Source organism: Balaenoptera physalus (genome assembly GCF_965194825.1).
Source record: "Balaenoptera physalus genome assembly, chromosome: 11".
In the NCBI taxonomy this organism is placed as follows: Eukaryota; Metazoa; Chordata; class Mammalia; order Artiodactyla; family Balaenopteridae; genus Balaenoptera; species Balaenoptera physalus.
The window spans coordinates 91,817,919-91,843,206 of NC_138896.1; the positions used below are offsets into that span (position 1 = coordinate 91,817,919).

Here is a 25,288-nt window from a genome sequence, read left to right on the forward strand (position 1 = left end):
CATTATCTCCACAGCTTTGCCTTTTCCAGAATATCATATAATTTGGATCATACAGTATATAGCCTTTTCAGATTGGTTTATTTCACTTAGTAATATGCATTTAAGGTCCCTCCATGTCTTTTTGTGGCTTAACTGCTCATTTCTTTTTAGTGCTGAATAACATTCCATTGTCTGGATGTACCATAGTTATTATTTATCCATTCACGTACTGAAGGACACCTTGGCTGCTTCCAAGTTTTGGCAATTATGAACAAAGCTGGTATAAATATTCACGTGCAGGTTTTTGAGTGGACGTTAAGATTTTAACTGCTTTGAATAAACACCAAGGATCCAGGATTGCTGGGTCGCCTGGTAAGAGTAAGCTTGGTTTTATAAGAAACCACCAAACGGTCTTCTAAAGTGACTTACTATTTTGCATTCCCACCAGCAGTGAATGAGAGTTTACTTTTTAAAACATTGTTTCCGAGGTATTCATTCTAAGACTCGCCCCAACCCAATGACTAAGGATCTTTCACAGGGCACAATGGAAGTTCAAGGGAAACATTCCATCCTTTTAAGCCTCTACTCAGCCCCCTAACACACGGTCCATGGTCAGGTTCCTTGGGATTTCCCCATTCTGAAGGCGAAGCTGTCCAGTGAGCCAGGCTCTGTGACCACCCATGATCTGAATTACACACAGGTGTTTGAAAATACAGAGGGATCCAGCATAATTAAGAGCATTAAGCAATCATCTCAGCCCAAGGAGGCAGCTGAAGAAAAAAAGAACAGAGTTTGGGCAGCACTTTGGGAAATAAATTCCACAGCCTTTCACCAAGTTGAAATCTTGGCTTTGGACACACATGAAAATGAGCCTGACCTGATCTGAGCTCCCAGTGGACATCTGCCAGATCACAAAAGTTGACCCAATTGGCCTGCTTTCCCAACGAAAAGGCCACCACTGGAATGGCAGATGGTATGGCTGGTAAGACCCAACCAAGGATGGACAGGACTGTGGAAAGGAAAATGGCAGAACACAGCTGGCCAAGCCAGGATGGGGGTCTCTGCTATTAAGAGAACCGCTTTTACACTGCGTTTTCAAAAAATAACATCACAGCGGCCTTTGATCTGATTTTCTTCTTTTATAGACTTCCATCACCCTTTCTTTACGTCCTATAAAACATAGCTAATTACTCTTTTATTTTCTCTCTTATCACTTGGTACTGCTGTGCAGTAGTAAAAGGACTGCTCACTCTACCCAGGGAAGCATGTCTTTTAGGGAGAAGTGCATTAGAAACCCCTTTGCAACAAAGGAGGCGGCACCAGTGTTTTCCCCCAAGGTTTCAGGAACCTGGAAAAAGATGTTAAGTTACAAGGATGACTTCTCCTTAAATAAACCGTTACCAAGTATAACTTTATTTGTTATGAGAAACTCAAAAAAATTTTTAAATTAAAGCCATTGTTTAATGGGCAACACTGACTCTAATGGGCCCTGTTTAACACACACCCGCCTTTTAAAAAGAGCGTTGTCCAAACATTTCCTCTTTGTTATATTTTTCTCCATTCTTGAGGGAAACACTATCTACCTTTTCCACTCATTTTGTTTAACATCCCCAGTCATTTATGCTATTTACTGAGTACCTGATATTCCTAATAAAATGTCAGTACAAATATCCAAGTTGCCTAGGAGGAGAAAAAAAAAAGTTTTCCCACCCTACCCTGGCTGGTGAAGGTAAACATTTCTATGGCCCGAGTCAGTCAGCCACTAGGCTGACACAAATGCCTTTCATCTTTCCTCTGAAATTACAAAAGATGATCGTTTTACTCAGCCATAAGCCTAACTAAATCGATACTCTGTACCCATCAGAATTAAATATGTTCTCTCTGCTCAAAATGAAGAGTGTATTATTTATCACTAAATTTAATGACAAAAAAAACCTGATAACTCTCTCCGATTATACCACTGATTTCATCTAGTTCCGCATCATCGATTCTTTTGGTCATTAGCATAATCACAGAGCACCGGCTCCGGCTTAGGCAGCAAGTTTGATAACAGAGCTGAAAGGAGACACACACTATTTTAAAAACATGTTCCGATTTTCATCTAAGTATATCTTTATTTATGTGGCTTTCTTACCATAAAGATGCCAGTCCTTGAAAATATGCAGAAATCACTTTCTACTCTGAAGAACAAGGTGCTTATATCATAACAAGAATACAGAAGTATAAAGTGCCTGTTAATTAAACATCGCTTTTTAACTTGCTACCCTGCATATGTAACTGTGAAGTTCTAAACCAAGTCTTTAAAATTAGAATGAGAAAATGGCTAGGATCCTTCAAATGAATGCCTCGTCTGTTTGTTTGTTTTTTTTTTTCTCCTTCAATGTAAGAGATCAGCCACTTGATTTATTATTTTTTTGAAATCAAATTCCCTGGTAAATGTTTGACTTTAAAGTTTTTCCCTCCCCCCCAAAACAAAACAAACAAACAAACAAAAAAAACACTGGTAAATGAGCACATTATGAAGACGTGGCCAGGACTGACAGTTTCACATCCATCCTACATTTTCAATGTACAGGACTGCAGAACGCTGCTGGGTTTTAAATTCAAGCGTGAAGAGCTTGTCTTGAATTAATATTCAGCACTTTAAAAGGTTCACATGGAAAAATGAATAAACTACAGCCACATGTATTCATATGAATGAATTTTACTAACGGTACTGAACAAAAAGTATCAAGTTACTACAGAACACAAATAGGGGGATACCATCAAAACACATTTTGAACATGCAAAAGAAAACCCTGTATTTGGGGGAATACAATCATATGTATTAAAAGTATAATGAAAGCCATGGGGAGGAAAACAGCCAGCTAAGAGCAGAGGTCACCTCCAGGGTAGAAGGACTGGGCTAAGATATGCCAGGAGCCTCTTCAACCGGATCAGAAATACATTCTTTCTGAAGCTAAGCAACAGGTACATGGGGCCCACTGAATTATTCTCTGAATTACACTTTTTTGGTGTCTTACACATTTCATAACAAAAATCGAAAGCTGTAAGCGTGTAGTTTTAAGAGAAATTGCTTTGTAAATATCTGCCAGATTTCTTTCCTCAAAAGTCTCTCTCAACTCACAGATCAAAGTGCTTGAGGCCAAGGCATCGCATTTTATTCAACAATTGGGGCACTTGTTACAATACTAAAACCCCCATATAAAATCCATTTGCACCATTTTCAAAAGTCTCACAACTACCTTGAAGAAGTTCCCCACCTCAGTACTCTGCCAGGGGAAAGTCCTCTCTGACACAGAGATGATTTCCGTAGCTAGTAAAAGCCACTGTCCTGCTTCCTAATTGAAATAAACAAAAACAAACACAGAAACGACATCTCTCTTTAAGTATCTTTTAAATTTTGAGTTGATGCAAATACATGCACAGGAAAAATAAGCTAGAATCACATCTTATGTATGATCTGGGGACAAAGGGGTCTAAGGTGAATGTTTTGCCAGATGGGGAGTTGATTCCTCCCCCCGCACACACACACCCTATCCACGACGCCATCCCCATCCCAAAATATTTAAACCTTGTGCTGCTGTTGCCTTAAGGACAGTAAGACAAAAGGGAGAAGCACCCCCAGTCAGCGGTGAGGATGACTTGCTCCTACAAGTATAAGAATTTGTTGTAAGCTTACCCAAGTTAGGACGGCGCATTTACTGTCAACAGGCCATCATACTGCAACAAAAGCCATTATTTAGAAAATAAGATGAACACATTTAAGTGACTGAACCCTTCCCTAAGCCCAGAGAAGGCATGCAAAACAGCGGGTCTGCAACAACACGCCTGACGAAGCCCCTAAGAGAAAACCCGAGATTGAACCATTTGCCACTGTAATAGACTATCTTCTCCAAAATTATTGACAGTTGGATGTGGACAGCGATATTCTCTAAAGAGGTCCCACCCAACCCTCCCTTCTCAAGGTTCAACTAACTTTCTTCCAAATAATTAAACGCGGCAAACTTTCTATTAGAAAATTTCTGTAAGACGTCACTAGAAAGGGTCCGTCATTGATTCCCTAATGATAAATCAGTTAATTACTTAATCTTTCTTAATGAAATGATTAACATCTTTTCAACAAACAAGGCAGAGAGATTTAGCGTCACGCTGTAGATTTCATCCACTGCTGACAGCTGTAGTAAGACCATGCAGCCTTGACGATGCACTTTCTATTTTTTCAACCAGTCCCGTTTTTCATCTTTTATAGAAACCCTCCATGCAAAGTTAGAGACACTCTAGTTTTAAAACTTGGCCCATCAGAGATTGTTATTTAAGCCCTTCAGGGTCTGAACAGAAATAAAAGAACTTTGTATTACAGGGATATTCCAAATGCCACCCAAACCTAGAGCCCAAGCAACTGTGAAGTTCAAAACATAGAAACAATTGCCACCTTTTTGGTATCTATTAAAATGAAGCCACACCCAAAGTCAAGTGGCAATTTTTTATTTTTTACTTTAGGTGAGGGCATTTTGGACCAACACTTTATTGCTGGGTAACTTCAAAAGGCACATTACTAATACAGACGAAAAATGTCTATACAACTTTTATTTAAATAACTCTTTTGATCTTAGTGGAGAGATCTTCAGCTGAAGCCCTGAATAGTTAGACAAGCCTCCTTAGCATTTTATCTTCCTTTATCTCATAATCTTGGAGGATGCATTCGTCTTAGGATTCTGCTTGCTTTATTTGTGTGGCATCCTTGGCGAGGCTACTTCCATCAATATTCCTGCAGGCCCCATCACATACAATGAGAGAGAACTTCCCAAGATGCCTAGGGAAATCAACGTACTTATGCCAGCAGGGTTAATCTAATGGGTAAACAGTTCAGATTTTTAAATTAAGATGAAATACTTGGAGAAAAAAAAATTCCAGCAAGCCATCTGACACTAATTGGTAGCTACAACATGACAACGCCCATTGGAAACATGGAGGCAAGCGAGGCATAATTTGAAAAGAAATGTCTGGTACTTGGTGAGAACGACCGATGTGCCACGTTGTTTCTACCACTCAGCTGAACTGTGAGGCTCTTGTTCTGCCTCTATTTCTCTAAGTATCTAATGTTTCTTTTGGTGCTTGACTCTGGAAAGGGAACCCATATTCCTTTCTTAGGTTTCATGAAGTCCAAACAGTAAAGTTAAACCCTTAAGAAGAGCTGTAAGATTCCTCCAATGCTGATCTTTGAGGAGTCCAGTTCTCCCACTTCGGTGGGCATCAGAATCACACGGGGAGCTATTCAGAAATGCAAAGGCTGCCCCCCCACCCCCGATACGGCACATCCGGGCACAATGCGACTACGTCTGTGTTTGGAATGACAGCTCTGCTGCGATTCCAATCCTCGTGCATGCTTAAAAACCACCAGCTTTGATTCTTAATAGGAATCCAAACACAGTAAAAAGAACACAGGTCTCAAGATACAACAAAAAATTAGTCGGTAAAATCCAAGTGAAGATAAAGATTTCAGTTCCACAATCTTTAGGAGCAGAAATCACTTGGTCCCATGGGTCTCTGTTTAGTGTGCATCAGAATTACCCCAGGGGAGATCTGTGAACAATGCACATTCGCACGTCAGTCTGCAAAAGTTCTGATCGAAGGATCTGTGTTTTAATAAATCCCCCCTAACATGTACACACGCACAGACACACAATGACCTGGAAGCAGGTGAGCATGGGAACTCACTTTGAAACATGCTTAACTTGGACCAACAACAACCCTCTTCCACTTCGCATAGGAGTATCTGCCTCCACCTCTGTGCTTACCTGTCCCCCGGGAGAGGAAGCCTCCAGCCCCTCTGATGGGGCATCACCAATTCAGGGGAGAGGCTCTGGGACAGGAGAAACTCATGCCAAACTCACATCACTCCCTCCCCCCAGGAGCTGCAACCACTGTCCTGAGAGCACCAAGAACGTCTTTAAAAGTCTGAGTAACTACACAGCCCCGGTGCCCTTACATCTTTAAGCTCGAAGAATATACCTTAAACACTCCCCCTAATTCGGAGACAAGGAACCAGAAGCGAGAAAAGTCACATTATGATTCAATTGCAGAGCCAGGAGGGAGAAAAGGAAACCTCGGAAATTCTGCTTTTGAGTTGATGCTAGAACTGTTATTCGCTGTCCTAGCCAATAAAGCTGATCACAGAATTAGCTAAAACCAGAGAATCTGGCAAACTGTGAATGTCCACGTGAATTACTACTAATAAGTAAGTCTGTATCCAAAAATAAAATTCAGGAAAACATCTTTGTCTCACCCTGAGTATCTTCTATTTAATACAAACAGGGACTCAATAATGCCAGGTTCAGGTCCATTTTTCTCCCCTGAGCAAATTGTCCTCCAACATGCTAGCCCCAGATATTTTCAAACTGCTGAAATAAAACAGAATGACACGGGCTTTCTAATCAGTGATTCCTCCATTTCAGCTTTGTGTCTGAATTAGCAGCAGTTAGAGGAAATAAACCCATCTGAGAGGGGTCCTGAGTAGAGAGAACTAAATAGTAAACAGAACACTTGAACACAATTTTGTATGTGTTCATGCTCCCTTATTTTAAAAAAAAAAAAAAAAAAAAAAAAAACCTATTTTATGGAAAATGTGATTTGGAAAGAAAGTGCAATTAGCTTTGCACAGGCCCTGCCGAGATGTTCCTGAACACACCAGACATATGTAAATATTTCGTGATATCAGTTCCAATTGAGTAGACCTGTCAAGATATTTACAGGGCTTGACAGTACTTCTGTCTTTAATTAAATTTTTGTCCAGATATTCTAATGTAATTTAAATAGATTATTAGTTGTCAGGATCTAATATAAATTTTGTTTACGATTTAGTTACTTTAAGTACTCAGATTGAAGAAACTAATTTAACCCCACACGTGAGCAGCTTCAAGCGTCAAGACCACTAAAAAGCTTCCACTGCCCTTTGCACTCTCCCAATAGTCTTAAATTACTACAACTTAATGGCAAATATCGAGGCACAAAATGTAGCCCCCTCCCCCACTTTTTTAAAAGCAAATAGCTTGGGGAGGGTCATACGGAAAAACCCATCTAATATGCATGTTCAAGTTCCAGATTCTTTCTTTCAGGCAGCCAGTTCTCCCAGTGGCTGGCTAGGTAGGAAATGTTTTTCTCACTTTCGATCCCATAAAATCACTACCAAACACCTGTTGTGCACAAGGCAGGGCATGTATTAAAAACTGGTGTCGGGGGATTTCAAAAAGAAACACAAGTCCTGCAGAGACATCCTCAAGCTAATTCGGTCAAGAGATTTTCATGACTGGGTAAAACAGTACAAGGAAAAGGATGCAGCTTCTGGCACAACCTTCTTGTGAATGGGAGCTGACTTCTAAATAAGGCCCGAAAAATGCCTTAGCCCCAACTGACTGTAATTAATAAAAGTAATTTATTAAAGAAACAAAGAACACTGTCAAATTGTCTTCCCTGACTGCCATGCGCTTTACCCCACTGTACTTCCTCTTTCCAGAATACCAGCCTTGGCAGCCATTATTGCAAGAACATTATCTATGGGATGCAAAACCAAAGCACTTCTTGAAATCAAACGTTCCTCACAACATTTATTTTTAGGTTGGCAGCACAAGCCAAATCTGCTTAATTTCCATTAACCACATCGTCACATGCACATCCAAATAAACTATGTGAGTCCCAGGGGGAAAAAAAAACAAGTGTCATGCATAAGATACCCCATATTTGGCCAGGTTTCCCTGTTTCAGGAATTTGTCTCATCTCATGGCCCGCTGACGTTATAGCTTTCGGAACCTCTAACCTTAATTCAGCCAAGCACCAAGGAAGAGAAAGATTTTTAAAAATCAGTTTTAGATGGTTTCTTGGATGGCACATGTATGGCAAAGTGACTACAGACCAGTGTAACAAGGCACAGGAAAGATCGTTTAGAAATCACACCAGCCCAACTTACTTGGCTTGCTGGCTTAATTTACAAACTCAGTGTTTGATCACCTGGTGGGATTACTACCATCAACTAAAGAAAAAAAAAAAAAAAAATCCCCTACAAATAGTAAAAGTCCATGTTGGCTGGTGTATAAAGTTCACCTGTCTATTCAGCAGATGACTCTCTTAAGGTTATTTTCTTTAGAAGACAAACCCCTACTTGCTGGAGACCTTTATATACTCTAGGTCCAAAAAACATACTTAAAAACAAAAAGAACAATACTGCTGGCTTAGCAAAAATGACATTTACTATGACGGAATCCTATAAAAGGAGTATGACACCTAACAGTATAAGAAAGGAAAAGAAAAAGTCCTAAGCAGAAAAATTTCTTTGAAAAAACAAAAATACCACCTGTGCAAATCTAGCTATGCTCTGGAAACCCCTTTTCAGCCATAGAGAACCAGCTCCTGCTCGGTGCCTTGAAGTTGCAATTAAATTGTAGTAATTTAAGATTATCGGGAGAGCAAAGGGCAGTAGGAGCTCTTTGGAGGGCTTGCCTCCCCACTTAATGCTCTTCAGTCAGGGGTTAAATGAGTTTCTTTAATGTAAGTACCTTAAAGTAACTGAATCATAAACAAAATTTATACTATTTTCTGACAGCCTGCAATCTATTTAAATTTTATTAACGGGTACCTCAGATTATTTTTAAAAGACAGAATCCTTGCAATGCCCTGTAAATATTCTTGGCGTCCCCACCGAAAAGTAATCGGTACTTTAGAACACCTAAATTGAATACACACACGTTTGCGGGATGCAGACTCTTTACAAGATAACATTTCGAAAGTGAGTTTGCATCTTAACTAAAACCTGAAAACCAAATCAACAGCACAATAAGATAGGCTGCAAAGAGGAAGCTGGGTTCAAAATAAGTTGTCACATCGGCTCTATTCTCCCTTCTCTTCCTTTATGTTGGCACTGGACGTGCGGGGTATAAATACATTTGTTGAGGAAATATCACAATTCTTCTGTTAATTTAAACAACTGCTGAGAACAGACATATATCCTTCAGTACAGCCTCCGAATGCAAAGGCCGGGGCTAGAGTCTTAAGAGAAGCAAGGAAGCAAGGAAAAACTTAGTAACAGAAAACCATGCCCAGGCTCAACATTAACCCAGTTAACTTTTGTTATTGTTGGTACAAATGATTTAACTAGAAAGTATTTACAGCTTTTTAAAAAACATTACATATTGCAGAAAATTGCCTAATAGCATCCATGTGTATGTTTAACTCACATTGTTTAATGATACAATAAAAGGTATATCCAATAAAAGCTACAGACTTTGAAACATGTTGGGCACTCTGGTTATGAAACTGACTTAAAAAAACACAAAGTGCTTACTATGTGATTGACATTTGTTCGTTACAAATGCAATCCTTCAATGACAATTATTTTCTTCTCTGTGTGTTTAGTTGTCCTTTTTCCTACTTTGTTCTACTTAATTTGAAATGACATTTAATTTGGGGATAGTTTATAGCTTAAAAAAAAGTGTTACACAGTTTATACTCCAGCATTTAAATATAAACACAATCTTTCACAGGTCTCCAGCAATACAACCCCCTTAATTTGAGGCAGTTAATTTGAAAAGTTGATGTTTCTTTCATTATACTTTGATAAACCTGTGAAAACAAAATGCTAAAGTAATTACTGTTACTACTCCCTTTAAAAATGTAAAGCAGTTAAATTTTCCTAGACAACAAGCAAGGACAAGTTACAGAGAACTTGAATAAAAGTAGCAACGTGGTCATGCTGAATGTCAATCTAAAAAAAGAGGTTATGTCTAATCTGGAGAATGCTCCCTCTCGCCTTTTTAAATTCCAAGAGTGGGCTGACACAAAACTTCATCACCAGAGATTTTTTTTTTTTTGATTTTTTTTTTTTTTTTGAGCTTCACATCAGATTTAAACCCTCACATACAAAACCTTGGCTTCCCTGACAAGGCAGATCTTCTAAACTTGATGTGAGAAAACGTTATCTAACTCTAGTGTAGGAGTCTAATGTTGGTAAAAAAGAATTCCACTGCACAGTTCTGGGTAGCAAGACAACCTCTAGAAGTCTTACTATCCTTTTAATGCCCTTTTGGGTACATTCTCTTCATGAATAAAAATGCATTATAAAAATAACTTGTTTAGCTACTCAGCATCTATAAGGAACTCAAATGCTGCCTGGAGAGGGGCTGAATATTTCCTTCCAAGCAAGCCTCTGCTTGCACAACAAAGATCAGCATTTGCAATGGTCCATTTCTGCATTAGTGAATATATAGCTTTGCTGCTTGATCGAATCGTCCAGGGTTCTCCGTGTAGAGCTCCTGACAACAACCCAGCAGCAGTTCTGTTTGATCTCTCCTGCTTCCTTAATTTGGGTTGTCAAGGTTCAGCAGTTGGAGGCTGTTTACTTTACTTTTCCAAAAAAAAAAAAAAAAACTGATTTTTTTTCTCCCTCTCATACAATGACTAATCCAAAGACTAAGGGGGGTGAAGTGGGATGCAGCCAGTGACAAGATGTTAAGCCTTTTTTCCCCCCTTTGCAGTGAGATTTTAGCGAACACCTTTTGAATGGTAACTAGTTGAGTTCCTTTTAATATTTTTAATACTCTTTAATTATGAGACCTTTCAAGCAGGCAAGTCAGAGATGGAAAAGACTCATTCCTGATCTCTGAAACTGTGAGCCCAATTTTCTTTTCCTGGCCTTAAAGAGATGGGCATTTTCACTTTGAGAATCAAAACTCTAGTGGAATTCTCAAAAAGATTCAATACATTTCTCTCTGGAACCAAAAATCATAGGAACTCCTGTGTCTCAATTATACAGGATAACCCTTGGTAAGAAACACCTGAACTCTTACCATTTCTCTTCAAATTCTAGTTAAGACATCTCCCCCTAAATTGATTCTCACTGTGGAAAAAACGAGGGGAAGGGAGATGAAAGGTAAAAATTTGGAAATATTCTTCAATGTATTTTCAGCAGGAGAAAAATCTCTTAACTATCCCTCAGGTTTTCTCAACTCAGCTACTGTGCCAGCCCTAAATCCTGAAGCCTACGGACAACCAAAGGTAAAGTGTAGACGGTTTCAATGTGTAGACTCCTTTCAGGGGGAATACAGAATGGCCCTCCAACCTTCCTGTCTAAGGAGCAGAAACAAAAAGGGAAACCCGAACTTGGAAAATACCTGTGACCGGACATGAGAGCAACACCAGCCCCTCATAAATGGGCTGGAAAAGCTCAAATGCAACCAAATGAAATGTTTACATTAATTCCATTATTCTGCCCATGCCTCACAGATGAGGGCTGGGGGGAGGGGGGCGGGGCTCAGAGGAAGAAAATAAGTTTCATTTCGGGTTTTCTGGTCTAGCAAAAGGAAAAGGAATTAAGACGAACGTGTAGGATGAGCCCAGACTAAATCAATACACTTTGTAATCAGCCCGGCAAGGGTATTTGGACACAATGACTTGGAAATAATTAACAGTTAAAAGGGGGGGGGGGAGTGGGGTGAGAAGGGGAGCGAGGGATGTCATCATATTTTATCAGAGCACTTTACACTCCATGCTAAACTTTGATCTCCAGATTTTCGGATTTCGGAAAGAAAAAAGGAAAAAAGGAGAAAGTCCAGTATTTCAAAGCACCTACCGGCTTGAGGATGGGCACATTTCCTGGCTCCGGCGCCAGATCGCTGCGCTCGCACCGCCCATGCTGGGGCTTTGGGCGCAGAGAGCCCCCGGGTACAGCCCGAAGCTCTAGGGTATCCCCGGCCCTCACGCCCCCGCCCGCGGCCGCCTCGACTTACCCGCGGAGTCCGGGGAGGGAGTGGGAGTGCCGCCTTCACGCCCGCGGAGGAGGCGCCGGCAGCACCATGGTCCCCGGCGCCGCAGCCGCTGCCCCTTGCCCGCTTGCTCGCCGCGCGCTATCTTCTTCTTGCAAACTTTCGGGTTCTGCGGTCGACAAGAAACCGGGGCGACCCTCAGCAAATCTTCCCGGTGCAGGTTGCGGGGAACTGAGTAGGGCGGGATAAATGAGTAGCCTGGGGGGCCAAGACCGAGAGGGCGGCGGGCTCGAAGGACCCGCGAACGCGCGTGGAGGGAAGAGAGGATGTGGCCCAGGGATTCCCTGCAAGGATCCCGAGACCGGGAAATCGGCCCGAGCCGAAGTCTCAGCACCTTCCCCGGGATCTTACAAAGTTGCAACAACAAAAAAGGAGGGGGGAGGAAAGGGGGAGGGGGTGGAATAGGGATACGATCGCAGGCGCAAGGTTTGGAGTTACAACTGTTTATTTAGTCCTTATTCTCACAGGGGGCGGGAGCTGCGCCGCAATCGGGGGTGGGGGGGGGGGCGGGTTGCAGGCAGCGATTTCGAAGCAAACACTTGGGAGGGGGGGCCTGAGACTTTGTTTCTGGGCGCGAAGCTCCCCGGCGCCCGCGTGTGTCACCGCCAGTCTCCGGGGACCGAGGCGGAGCTCACAACAGGTGGGGAGGGGGACTAGCCGAGGGCCAAAAAGAAGAAGGAATCAAAGTTTCCGAGCGCGGCCGTATCTGGGGAGGAGGGGGGCAGGAGGCGGAGGCGAGGGGAGGCGGAGGCAGCAAATGACCGCGACCCCGCGGCAACTGGCAAACTCCTCCGGCTCCCGGCGCCGCCACCGCGGTCCCCACCCGAAGCGCACACCCGCCCGGCTCGCTGGCTGGCTCAGCTGAATCCTCTCTGCGGGGCAGGAATGGAGCGCGGGGAGCCCGGGAGGAAGGCGGCGCACAGCAGAGGAACGGAGAGCCATCGGCCGCCGGGACAGGGCCGAAGGGTCTCGGCGACTCGCGCACGTCTCAGGACAGATCGGGACTTGGGAAATCCCCCGTTCCCCAGGCTTAAGAGGGACGTACACCCAGAAAGTGCGTGTGGTGCAGCGGAGAGGAATCCGGGCGCCGCGACTCCCCGCAGCGCACCCTGCTCCCACTCCCACACGCCGAGCTGGCCACGGCGGCCTCGGATCCCTCGCGGGGAGGCTGGGTTCGCCGGGCCGAGCGCGCGAGGGGGGACGTGTCTAGCTGGAGGTGCGCGGGTGTGTGTATGAGTTTTCTGGGCTCCGGGGTGCGGCAGAGGAGTGCTCCCGCCGCCGAGTCCGGGGCACGGCGTGCGTGGCACCGGAGACGTCCCCAGCCGCGGGGCCTAGGGCGCAGACGTTCCCAGTCATTCCGCTGAGGCCCGCGGAGCAGCCCGGGGCTCCGAGGGGTCAAACACTCGTGGAGAGCGAAGGGAAAAAGTTTGCTCCAAGTCCAAACTTCGGGCTCCAGAGGCACCCGGCGCGCGCCCCCTCCCGCCGCGGACCCGACCCCGGGCCCCGCGCCCGCCCGGCTCCTGGGCAGGCACCCCGACGCCGGACACCGAAAGTTGCGCCAGGCGGCCTGGGATTCTCGAGTCCTCTCCCCGCTGCAACCGTGGAGAGCGCAGAGCGACGCGTGAAGGGGCCGAGGTGAAGGAGAGATCGCCTCCTCGCCGCTGCCGCCGCAGCCCTCCCCCCGCCATTTGACTTATGGAAATGCACCCAAGAGTGCGGGCGCCGCCGGAGTCCCCTCTACCGCCTCCCGCGCCAGCTCGCAGCCCCCAGCCACCCGGGAGCCCGGGCCCCGACCCGGGGGAGAGAGAGGCTGCCTCTGGGGAGGGCTGGGGGAGATGCACGTGGAGCCGGGAGATGGAAAGAAGTTTTTTTTTTTTCCTTTTTTCTTTCTTTTTCTTTTCTTTTTTTTTTTTTTTTTTTTGTTGTTGTTGTTGTTGTTTAAAGTGGTCGGAAACAAGGCAGGAGGCGGCTTGGGAAAAAGTGGAGCAGAAATGGAAAAATACAAACTCACCCGCTGCAAATGGTCTCTCGGTGCAAACTAAGGTGTTTTCGGGCCTTTCCCCGCGCGCGCCCACTCCCGCCCGCGCGCGCACCCCCGCGCACACACTCACTCGCGCACACACGCGCGCACACACACGCACTCCCGGGCGAGGGCCGGGCCGCCGCGAGTACAGCATGCAACCGCCACACAATAAATAACAATAGATTCCTCCGCTCCGGACTAGCTTTCCGGAGCCCAGCCAGCGCCGGCGGCGGCGGCGGCGGCAGAGGCGCGGACGACGTCGGGCCGGGGGCGCTCCCCCGCCCGCCCCCTGGGCTGCGGCCGGGGCCCCTTCTCCATCTTACGCACCCCCAAGCCACCCCCGGAGCGCGAGCCGGCTCGCCCCCCTTCCCCGAGCCACTCGGGCGCTGGCACCCACCCCCTCCCCCGGCCTCCCGGAACAAATAAATAAATAAGGCGCGCGAGAGGCCAACACGTCGCGGAGGGAGATGTTGTTATTTTTTGCTGTTGTGCGTCCCTGACGTCACATCCACCTGCTGGGTAAACAACAAGGCTCGCAGCAAAAAAAAAAAAAAAAAAGAAAAGAAAAAAAATCGCAGTTGCCAAGGGGGTGGGGCGGGGATTGGGGGCAAGGGGAACAGGGAGGTGGGAGTGAGGGGTGTCCAGGCTAGATGGGGACGAGGAGAGGGAGGCAGAGCCCCGCAGACCAGGGAGAGGAAGGCAACGCCAGAGCAGTCTCTGGCAAAAGAGGGATCAGGCAAGAAAGACCTGGAAAATGAGGGGCATGGGGGAGGGGGATTCCTCAGAAGATGGGGAAAGGGGCGCCCATTCAGACACCGGAAAAAAACGAGAGGGAGAGTGTTAACAACTAGGGACGAAGATGGGAATGCGATGGCTATTTGCTTGGTTTCTGAGCTAAAAATACAGAAGGAAGGGGAGAGGAAAGACAAGCATGTGAGTTTCCTCCAGTTAAAAGTGAAAGTGTTTTGCCATCAGTGACAGTTGAAGGAGGGGGAGGTGGGGTGGTGTTTTCAACCCCCTTTCTCCTTCTCTCCCGTCCTCCCTCGGTCTCTCCTCTTTCTTTCTGCACTTTGTCCAATGAAAGAAGGCGAGTTCGGGAGGTGAAAGTTCAACAGAAGGACAAACCCCTGTTTGCAAGAAATAGAAACCCGCCAGTGAGGGGTTTTTTTTTCCCCCTGTATTTCTGAATCAGGAGAGTGTAATGTGGGACGCTTCCCCCCACTTCCTTGTCAGAGTCACTGCAGGAATGTGTAGTTAGATCCACTTTAGGCGAAAGTGGCTGCGTCGGGAGCTGTGTTCTTGCCATGGTTTCTCTTAGGAAAACGCCCAGGGGGCTAGCATGTCAATCAGTTGTTTAACACAAATTACCTGCTCTCCCAGAGATCAGTCACATGCAAAAAGCTTTGTCCAATTCTTTGAAAAGGTGACTTTTTTTTTTTTCTTTTTGCTGCTTTGAAGTTCGGTGGAATTTAGAAATTTGAAGGAGTGAATTAGGAGCCTGAATGAAATGTTTTGGAATATACATATACATGTATAAAACAAGAGACACAAGCATTTCTTTCGCTATTATCAACACAAATAGAGGAGGAAGAAGCCTTTCTGTTTCCAAGGTGTGACTTAGAAAGATATAGGGCTCTAGGGCTTGTTGTTGTTAACAGAAATAATTTTTTTCAGACCCATCACCCCAACCTCCCAGCATTTCCAGTTACTGGCTAGGTGGTGTACCGGGGCAACTCTTTATGAGAATATACTGAAAGCCACTCCTGTGGATTCCTACAGAGTACTTGGGGAGAGGGAGACAACGGAAGGGGGTGGCAATGGAAGGGGGACACTAGTACTGTCCCCTTGGTCTTGAGACCAGTGCAGTTGTAGATAATCAATATCCTGAAAAAGTTATTATAAATTCTTTTGGATAATGTCTTTATACAAATATTTTTAAACATTCATTTACAGAAGAATTCTAAATCTCAATTTCAATAATAGCATAAGATCATCACTTTAAAATTCTGTTTTGCAAGTAAAAAAAAAAAATTCACTCATGCTACTGAATAAAGCCAGAGACAGGGAGACTGCGCTAAGGTAATTACAACATAGTAGAATTCATGTAAATGCACACTGTGTAAGATTCCAGGCTATCCAGGCAAAACCATCCAACAGATCTTTTAGACTAGAATCCACATATAGAAAACGCGTTTTACTTCCTGTAGCACTTCCTAGCTTCCTAGAGGCTAGGGTTGTGTTGTCTTTGATTCAACATGTTAATTAAGACATGACACACCTACTATGTTCTAGACCATACAGTAGGCACTGAGGGATGCAGAAAGAAATAAAATTCCTGCCCTTGAGAAGCTCACTGTCTACAGCTGTCAGTAATAACATCTAATATTTATTGAATGCTTACCATGAACTAGACAATGATGTAGAAGCTTTATGGCAACTCAGTTAATACTCCCAATGACCCTTTAACATCGCTGGCAATTCCATATGCTGAATTCACATGGAATTAAATGGAAATCTACAAAGTAGCCAGTCTATGGGGTGCCGGGGTGGGGGGGGGTTGTTGTTTTTCATTTCTACAGTGTTTTAAGCCCGATATAACATGTTATGGTATATGTCGGGTTGCAGAATTATAACTCAGGGGAATAGCAATTTATTTCAACGTGACAAATTTATGCATCGTCTGTAAAGAACAATTCATGCTTTGATCTGGCTTTTCAGATCGAACAGTGAGTTTTAAAAAAATTATTAGTATTGCCATACTAAAAAGATCTTTAGATTGCCACTGATCTTATTCTGCATTTTAACTGCCTTAAATTCTACATTCACTTGAAAGCGGGGGGACCAAAATCAGATTGGCAACAAGTTTTGCAGACAAAAGGAAATCCTGGTTGTAAATCCCATGATATATTGTACCCAATTTTGTATATAATACTGTCTAATGTGCCGCCTTATTAAAGAATTCCATGTCCACTTGGTTTACATTAGAGGGAAACTTAACTGCAGTTTAACATATAGTTCATTTTCAACACTGTCATGTTACATTCATAGGGAGCACATTTTCATTTCTTTATCAGTAATCAACTGGAAGTTTCTTTTTGTTAAATTAAAGCAAGAAGGGTTTTTAAATAAAGGGCATGGGGGTAGGACGCCACCTTTTGGTGGTAAAACAAATAGAAGTCCCTTTTTTAAACACATGCTCCTGACATCATTTCATTTTTAATTACACCAAGGCAAAGGTGCTTGCCCCCATTTCGTTATAGTTTAATAGGAAAAAACTGTAAATTCAAAATTAGCAAACTATAGTTAATTGCGGCCAAAATTTCCCCGAAGGTATCAGAACATTTGAGTGCCCTGTCACATACTATTAATTATATGTAACACCAACTTTGTTCTGCAAATACTGTGTCAATGAACATATGCACATTTTGGGGGGACAGAAAGTGGAGTGGATACCTGCCACTTAATGAGATACCTGAATCTCTTATAAGTTTAAACAGAAACTTTAAAATCGCCTAATTCAGTGTTTCTTTAACTACACTTACCATCTTCCTAATTTTCACCATATCTACGTAACATAGTAGTTCTTGAAAAATTAATATATTGCACTCATTGAAGTACAGTTATTATGCTAATTGTACTAAATATTTTCCTGTAAAGCACCTACTTTTATTTTTCTGTTACTACATTAAATGGGAAATCATATCACCTTCCATAAATTAAAAACAATCACAGTAAAAACAAAGTTACTGATTTCTCTTTGTTAGAAAGAAAGAGTGGCTGAAAAACTAAAATTAAAAATTAAAAACTTTTTTAAAAAGGAAGAGGGGCAAGTCCTGAAGAGTGTTAATGACATGAATGTCAACAGAAAATTGTTTTCTCTGTGTTGTTTTTGTTGTTGTTGTTTGAACAACCAGAAGGATAGAAAGTGATTGCAAAGGGGGTCTAGTTCTCAATATGTAATTCAATGTTATCTAATGCCATCCCAGTGGCAAGACTCCTACACTCTGAGAAACAGGCAAAACCAAGTATGTATATCAAATTACAGATTAGCAAGCTGAGGCCAAGGGAGGTTAAATTGCCCTCCAAGGCCAAATAATTAGTTAGTGGCTAGACAAGGATTAGAATTCAGGTGTCCTGACTCAGCACCATTATGTATTTCCATCTCACACTCTCCACTTCACCAAAGTGATGTGCCACCCCTCCTCAGAAATGATTCGGCCTGCCTAGTTTCTCAGAAACAGCCAAGCCACATATCCCTTTATAGACAGGAGAGAAGCTGAGGCCACAGAGGGTAAAGATCAAGGTCCACCCCCTACTCACCCTCTCCTCTCCCCCAGGTGTGGCAGACATCCAGGTGCGGATAAAGACAGTGAAGAAAGGAGGAAAGGGTTAGCAGGAGAGAAGGGGAGGAGAAGAGGGGAGTGGGGGGAAGGGAGAGGTTAGTAAAAGTGGTCAGAATTCTCTAAATGAAAGCTTCTACTCCTAAGTTTCCTTCCTAGAAGAGAAAAATGGCTAATGAAAAGCACGTGTTTCACAGTAAGTGGCAAGAGAAGTGTGTCCTCTGTGTTGTGATGTGACGATATGCCCACACCAGAAAACAACACAGGCTCCCCTGTTGTAGTAAAGTATGGTCACGCTCGGTAACCACTGGTTCTGCATCCATGGATTCAACCCACTCTTTAGGCTATTTGGTGGCTTGAATCCGCAGATGCCGAACCAGCAGATACACGGGATGTACTCTAAGGGACTTGAGCATCCGCAAATTTTGGTATCTGAGGGAGGTCCTGGAACCAATCCCCTCGTATACTGAGGGACAACTGTATACAATATTATCAAGCACTCTGAGACAAACCACATTTGATAACTGAGAGGCTTGAAAAGCTAGTCAGGGAATGGTAAAAGATCCCAGCTTTCAAAGGGTTTTCCCCAACGCCAAAACTTGTTCAGAGGCTCAGCATTAAAACTAGAGACAATAATGCACTTTCTGAGGTTTTAACCACAGAGGGGGGGGCCTTAGTTACAGGGATGGCATTTCCTGTTTTCTTTTAAGGGCACAGTTCTATAAATGTAAATAAACATGGCCTGCAAATGTTTTTATGTTTTTCTAAATTGGTGCCTGTGAAAGAGGTTGTTGATATGCACAATGCACAATAAAGTATTTGGCCAAGTACCTTCACTCCAGCAAGCTATTCCGGTCCCTAAACCCCTGAACATTCAGAGTGCAACATGTTGATAATTTGGAGGTACTTAAAGGGAGTATGAGCAGCTCGATACTACCTGCCACAGGTACAAGAACAACCTACAGCCTTGCTATGCCACATGAGATGTGCTGGCCTGCAGCATGGGCACCACACCTGACAGTGTGTTTAAAAGGCAGAATCAAAGCCCACTCCCTAGACCTCCTGAACCAACATCCGCATTTTCACAAAACTTCCAAGCTGTGTCTCACACACACTCAAATTTGAGATACACAGATCTGAAGTGCGCGTGGCCTCTTATTCAACAGGCACCATCTCAATAACCTTTAATGCCTTCAACTACCTGACAGATAGTCCTGTAAGCTGTCCTCCACACCTGGTTCTCCAAGCTGGCATCTTTTATAAACTTTGTTGGGTTCTTGTGTTTCAACCACTTGCAAAGTTAAGCCACTAAATCACCTGTGTAAACCATGATTAATTCCTTTGACATTAATAGCAGGGTGACTTCTCTCTTCTGTTACCCCAAAGAGACTGTTAATTGCCCTCCAATTGTTTACCTTTGTATTGTTTTATCAGTGCTCAGAGAAACATGGAAGATATTCCCCACCAGGCCAGAAACAAATGCCAAGACAGGTTTTGGGAAGGCTGAACACATGCTATGACTACACCTTGTTAGTAGAAGGGCTTTGCTTTCTTGGTTTTGTTTTCTTTTTTATGCAAAGGATGACACCTCCATAATTATAAGTGTTGCTGTTCAAAACCCAGAATGTCTCCCAAACCACTGAGGGGGCCACTCCTCGAATGGCCCATGAGCCATCCTGGTTGGATTCTCTTTCCAGTTCTCTACAGTTTTTAAAACTACATCCAAGCACCACTAGATTTACATTAAGTATAATGAGAGGAAGGGGGACCTCGTCCAAGTATGGTTGCTTCATGAATAAACATGAAGGAACCATAGGCAAACCTCACAGATGATGGTTAAGCTGTATCTGTGAAGTTCTCAAAGACTACAGTCACCTCACCTTCCTAACAAAACAAGTTACTTTTGTAACCCTCTTCCCCCAAAAATAATTTAAACTATTGTTTTTATACTATCCTAAGGCAGTATAATTAAGTCTCTGAGTAATTGTGTACCTGAATTCAAAATAAGATTTCACATGTAAAGCAAAGTTCTGATTATAATCTCTGAGAAGTGTCTTGGCTTATATTTAGAATCCACAAGTGCCAGCTCAGTGTTACAATAGGCATTGTTCTGTAGGGCTGGAGACAAACTGTGTTTGTATGAGAAGGGAAATGAGGCAGGTCTACCCACCTTCAGGAACAGGGCGGCTGTGAGTTCCAAATTAGAGAAGATTTTTTGAAGGGACTGCAGGATACTAAACATGGGGATATGCTGACATTTCTGCTATGCTAAACTTGGGATTTGTTTGTTTGTTTGTTTTTTAGTAGTATCTATAAAATAGCTATCAAGCAAAGCTTCCTTTTTTCCCCCCCAGGATGTTCATGAGCCACTGTTAAAACTAAAAAACCTTTAAAAGATTTAAAATCTGATATCTGCAAGGTTAGTATGAATCCTGTGCTAATGGATTGGAGTTGAAGGTTTCTATACAGACAGGGGCTCTAATGTATGTGGCTCTGGGCTGATGGGAGCAGAAAGAGTAGGAGAGGGTGGATGCAGAAGAGACAAGACACCCCCAGTTGAACTTTCTGCCCTGGCTTTCTTCATGACAGCAGAGGGAGAGCAATAATAATGGAGGATATATTTATACAAAAATATAAATTTATTATTATAAAAATATAAACACATATATTTACAGATAAATACAGAAATAAATCCATATGTTTGTATGCCTGAGTTAGTATACATACATCTATTTCCCAGCTCTGTCCATTGAGAAAGGCTAGAAGTAATGATACCCCAGTAGCAATGAGCACACCTAGTACTCAGATCTTGGTTTCTAAATACCTTTCTCCAATAAAACAAATCAGAAATCTCTGCAGAACTAGTTAATTCTAGGGGTGGGGAGGGAGAATACAAGATAAGCCTGGAGCATCTTGTGCCAGAAATTGCTATAAGAAGCGCTTAAAAAAAAACCAGATGGGGTGGGGTGGAAAGAGACTCACTGAAAAGGCACAGGAGCCAATCCGAAAGAGCTCCCCAATGCCCAAAGTTGAGACATGGTGAGCAAGAAAAGAAATAACAATAGTATTGGATTATAACCCAAAGAACAATAGTATTGGATGATAACCCAAAGAAATAACAATAGTATTGGGTCATAACTCATGTATATAAATATGCATGAGTCCATCCTGACATATATATACACACATTTACACACATACACGTGTGTGTGTATATATATATATTCACATATATATGTGTGTAGATATATATACATCTACACACATAAATAAAGGAGGAAGTGACAACTCTTCCTTACAGAAGATGGGTGGGGCCCAGCAATTAGTGTTTTACGTTTTAACAGGTGATGCTAATACCGCAACCTAGAGAACTCAACCAGGCAACTGAAATTATTGAAGTGGGTTGTGTGCAATTAGGGAGGCTTGGGGACTGTGGCAGTTTGAGCACACAGGTCTCAACTGAAAGGGGCAGAGCCCGATTGCTGTCCCCCAAAAAGCAAGCTCAGGACAGAAAGAGCTTTTGAATTTTCAAGAGAGGCAAAAAAAATCCAGATCTTTCCCCAAATAGTAATCAGTTTTAAAATTCTAGGTGAGCCAATCAAAGCACAGCTTCAGGGAACCTCAAGGCCACAGGCAGCTCCTATATGACTCCCATCTTTGGGAAAACTGAGCCACCATGTCGGTTCAGGATGATAGGGTTTGTTTCTTTTTTTTTTTTTAAAAGGGAAAGTACTTTTAAAATTTTATTTTATTTTTATTTATTTTGGCTGCATTGGGTCTTCATTGCTGTGTGCGGACTTTCTCTAGTTGCGGCGAGCGGGGTCTGCTCTTGGTTGCGGTGCACGGGCTTCTCATTGCGGTGGCTTCTCTTCTTGTGGAGCACGGGCTCTAGGCGTGTGGGCTTCAGTAGTTGTGGTGCGTCGGCTCAGTAGTTGTGGCTCGCAGGCTCTAGAGCGCAGGCTCAGTAGTTGTGGCGCATGGGCTTAGTTGCTACACGGCATGTGGGATCTTCCCGGACCAGGGCTCAAACCCGTGTCCCCTGCACTGGCAGGTGGATTCTTAACTGCTGCGCCACCAGGGAAGTCCAGGGTTTGTTTCTTAAGTGAGCAAGGCGGAAACAACCAACAGAGGAGAAGGGAAGCTCGGAGAGTGCTTTTACTTATTCTTAAATTCCTTCCCAAGCATTAACTAGTCACTCCAAACATCCTGGTGAGGAAAGCTGGTTTGCATTCTGAATTGTTCCTCCATTTGTCAGCAAAAGTCACAATTCAAAATATCAAACAGTCAAACGTCATTATTTAGAAGGTGCTATATTTAGAAGGATTCTTTGTTCCTCCCCAGAAAACTGAGTTCAAAAGTTTTACTAGGATATTTTATTCAAGGAGTCCAGTGCCATGGTGACCTCCTATAGCCATTATTATTACTCTCCCTCTGCTGTCATGAAGAAAGCCAGGGCAGAAAGTTCAATTGGGGGTGTCTTGTCTCTTCTGTATCCACCCTCTCCTACTCTTTCTGCTCCCATCAGCCCAGAGCCACATACATTAGAGCCCCTTCCCTTAAGGAAGATGTCATCTAGCTCATGGAAGACACGTAGTACATACAAACAAGGTGGTAAGATAAATACCTTAAAAGTAGCTTAAAAAGCAGAGGAGTGAGCAGGGGGCATCTGGAAAGACAACAGAGAAAAGACATGTGGGGGTTACCCATGTGTCTCACTAGATAGGTGAGATTTCTATATATGGAGCCGGGAGAGCGGAATTGCCTTACAGGTGAAAATTCAGCAGCAGCAAAGGTGTGGAATCTGTAACACCCACAACAGTGGTTCTCAAACTGCTGTGCATGGAAATTATCTGGAGATCTTAAAAAAGAAAAAAAGAAAAAAAAAAAAAAATACTGAGGCCAGTTCCCAGTCCCAGACATTGGGATTTAATTGACCTAGAGTACGATTTTGGCATGGGGAGTTTTAAAAGCTTCCCAGGTGACTCTAAGCAGCTATGTTTGGGAACCCTTGACCTGGGATGAGTCTGAGGACAGGAGTCACAGCCAGCCCTGCCAGCCTAAGGGATCTGGGGACCACAATTCACTTATAACACTGAACTTCCACTGTGGCCAGCGTCCTTATCTTAAAGGAAACCAGTTGATTAAGCTAATTCCCCAAAAGGGGCTAAAATACTCTTCTTCACTGTGGTCTTCAGACCTCGTGCATCAGAATCACCTGGGGGTGATTAACACAAGGATTAAGGGAGGGGGAGGTTAATACGAGGGTTCCCGGAGCCCACTTCAAACCTGCTAAAGCAGAGTGTTGGTGAGGGACTGCGGAAACAGGCTTTTTTAGAAGCTCACCACCTGATTAATGATATGCAGGGAGGTTTCGAATCCCTCCATGGGGATTTCCAATGGTTACCTATCCTGCGACTGTTTCCATTTTAAAAGGGAACATTTAAAGAGGGCAAGATATAAAACAAAGGAACAAATAAGGACATAACAGCCTTAAAAAGATTCCTAAAAGTCGTGGAATTTAATTTCCCCAATTTCCTCAGGTGAAAACAGTCATAGAATGGTCAGCTGAGATGCCTCAGAGCTCAGGAAGGTAAGGTCTTGCTTCCTGGCAAAGACCTGGGCATCAGACGTAGCTGGTTGTAAAATCTCAGCGCCATGCCTACCAGCGTGTCACTTTGGGCAGGTTCCGGAGTAACCCACATGCACTCCTTAGCAGTAGGAATGGCACACGTCTTACAGGGTTGCTGAGGATGGAACAAGAGAACACGTGCTTCACTTTGTATGACAGACTCTAGGACCTAGGGGCAGGACAGGAATAAAGACACAGATGTAGAGAATGGACTTGAGGACACGGGGAGGGGGAAGAGTAAGCTGGGACGAAGTGAGAGAGTGGCATGGACATATATACACTACCAAATGTAAAACAGATAGCTAGTGGGAAGCAGCCGCATAGCACAGGGAGATCAGCTCGGTGCTTTGTGACCACCTAGAGGGGTGGGATAGGGAGGGTGGGAGGGAGACGCAAGAGGGAGGAGATATGGGGATATATGTATACATACAGCTGATTCACTTTGTTATACAGCAGCAACTAACACACCAGTGTAAAGCAATTATACTCCAATAAAGATGTTAAAAAAAAAATAGGTGCGCAGCACTTAGCCCTGGGCTAGGCACAGTGTAGTAAATGCTCGACAAAGCGTTTGGAAGTAGCAGAGCTCACTTCAAGACCCAGGAATCCTGACTTCCTGTGGGGGGCCTCTCCAGGTTTCAACTGAAGGAATTCTAGGTCTTGGAGCTCTCACGTGGAGGAACATTTGAAGTCCGGATTTTCTCAGTGTCTTTCAAATCATTCCGCTTAGGCTGCCTATCCCACCCACGGCTGAAATCAGGTCTGCCTTCAATTCACTAAAAAATGGAGATCATTTTTTCAAGTCAGAACAGGAAAGCAACAACAGAAGAATCGCCTCCCCAGGCAGGGACATTCTCAGGAAACTGAGCGGGGTTTCTCAACCTGGGCGCGATTGACTTTTGGGGCAGGGAACTGTCCTATGCACTGTAGGAAGTTTAGCAGCAACCCTGGCCTCCGCCTACTAGATGCCAGTGGAACCCATCACTCCCCAGTCAAGACAGCCAAAAATGTCCCCAGACTTGGCCCAATGTCCCCTGGGAGGCAAAATTGCCCAGCCTGGGATGAGAATCCGCTACTCCAGGTAACCTCAGGGCAGAGAGGCAGGACTCCCTCTGGGTCACCAACATTCCTCTCCTTGCCACTGCTATTTATCTGAGAACTTCCACCACAAGGAAAAGCAGACATCAGTCTTATTTCTCTGCGTAACTGAGTAACCAAATCATTTTCTTTTCAAAACAGAGGGGCTCAAGAGGAGGCTGTCTGTAACTCGAAGAGAGCTCCAGGTGGGCTCCACGGCCGGGCTCAGTCACCACCGACCTCCTTCTAGTTTCTGACAAAGCTGTTGGCAGCAAACCTCGTCCCATCGTGATTAAGCGGACTTTAATTATTAGAGTCCACGACTCCATAAACAATGTCAGATGTGTGGTCAGCCTCCTAGCTCTCAGTCTAAAAACAAAACGTAATAAAGGAAGCGGCAACAAATTGAATCAGAACTCCAGGTTAC

General features: G+C 43.9%; 1 protein-coding gene across 8 annotated transcripts in view; it reads right to left on the reverse strand.

The window, feature by feature from the left end:
• Positions 1 to 21,213, reverse strand: part of FOXP1 (forkhead box P1) — a 590,027-nt gene extending 568,814 nt beyond the window's left edge. For 5 of the 8 annotated variants that reach the window (XM_082412251.1, XM_082412249.1, XM_082412250.1 and 2 more), the window contains exons 1-2: positions 13,804 to 21,212; positions 11,757 to 11,901 (exon numbers count right to left, since the gene is read on the reverse strand). The gene's annotated coding sequence lies outside the window, so the exon portion shown is untranslated. Of the gene's footprint in view, positions 1 to 11,756; positions 11,902 to 13,803 lie in introns of all 8 variants that reach the window. The other 3 variants (XM_082412243.1, XM_082412253.1, XM_082412254.1) reach the window with 1 other exon arrangement.
• Positions 21,214 to 25,288: the final 4,075 nt, after the last annotated feature.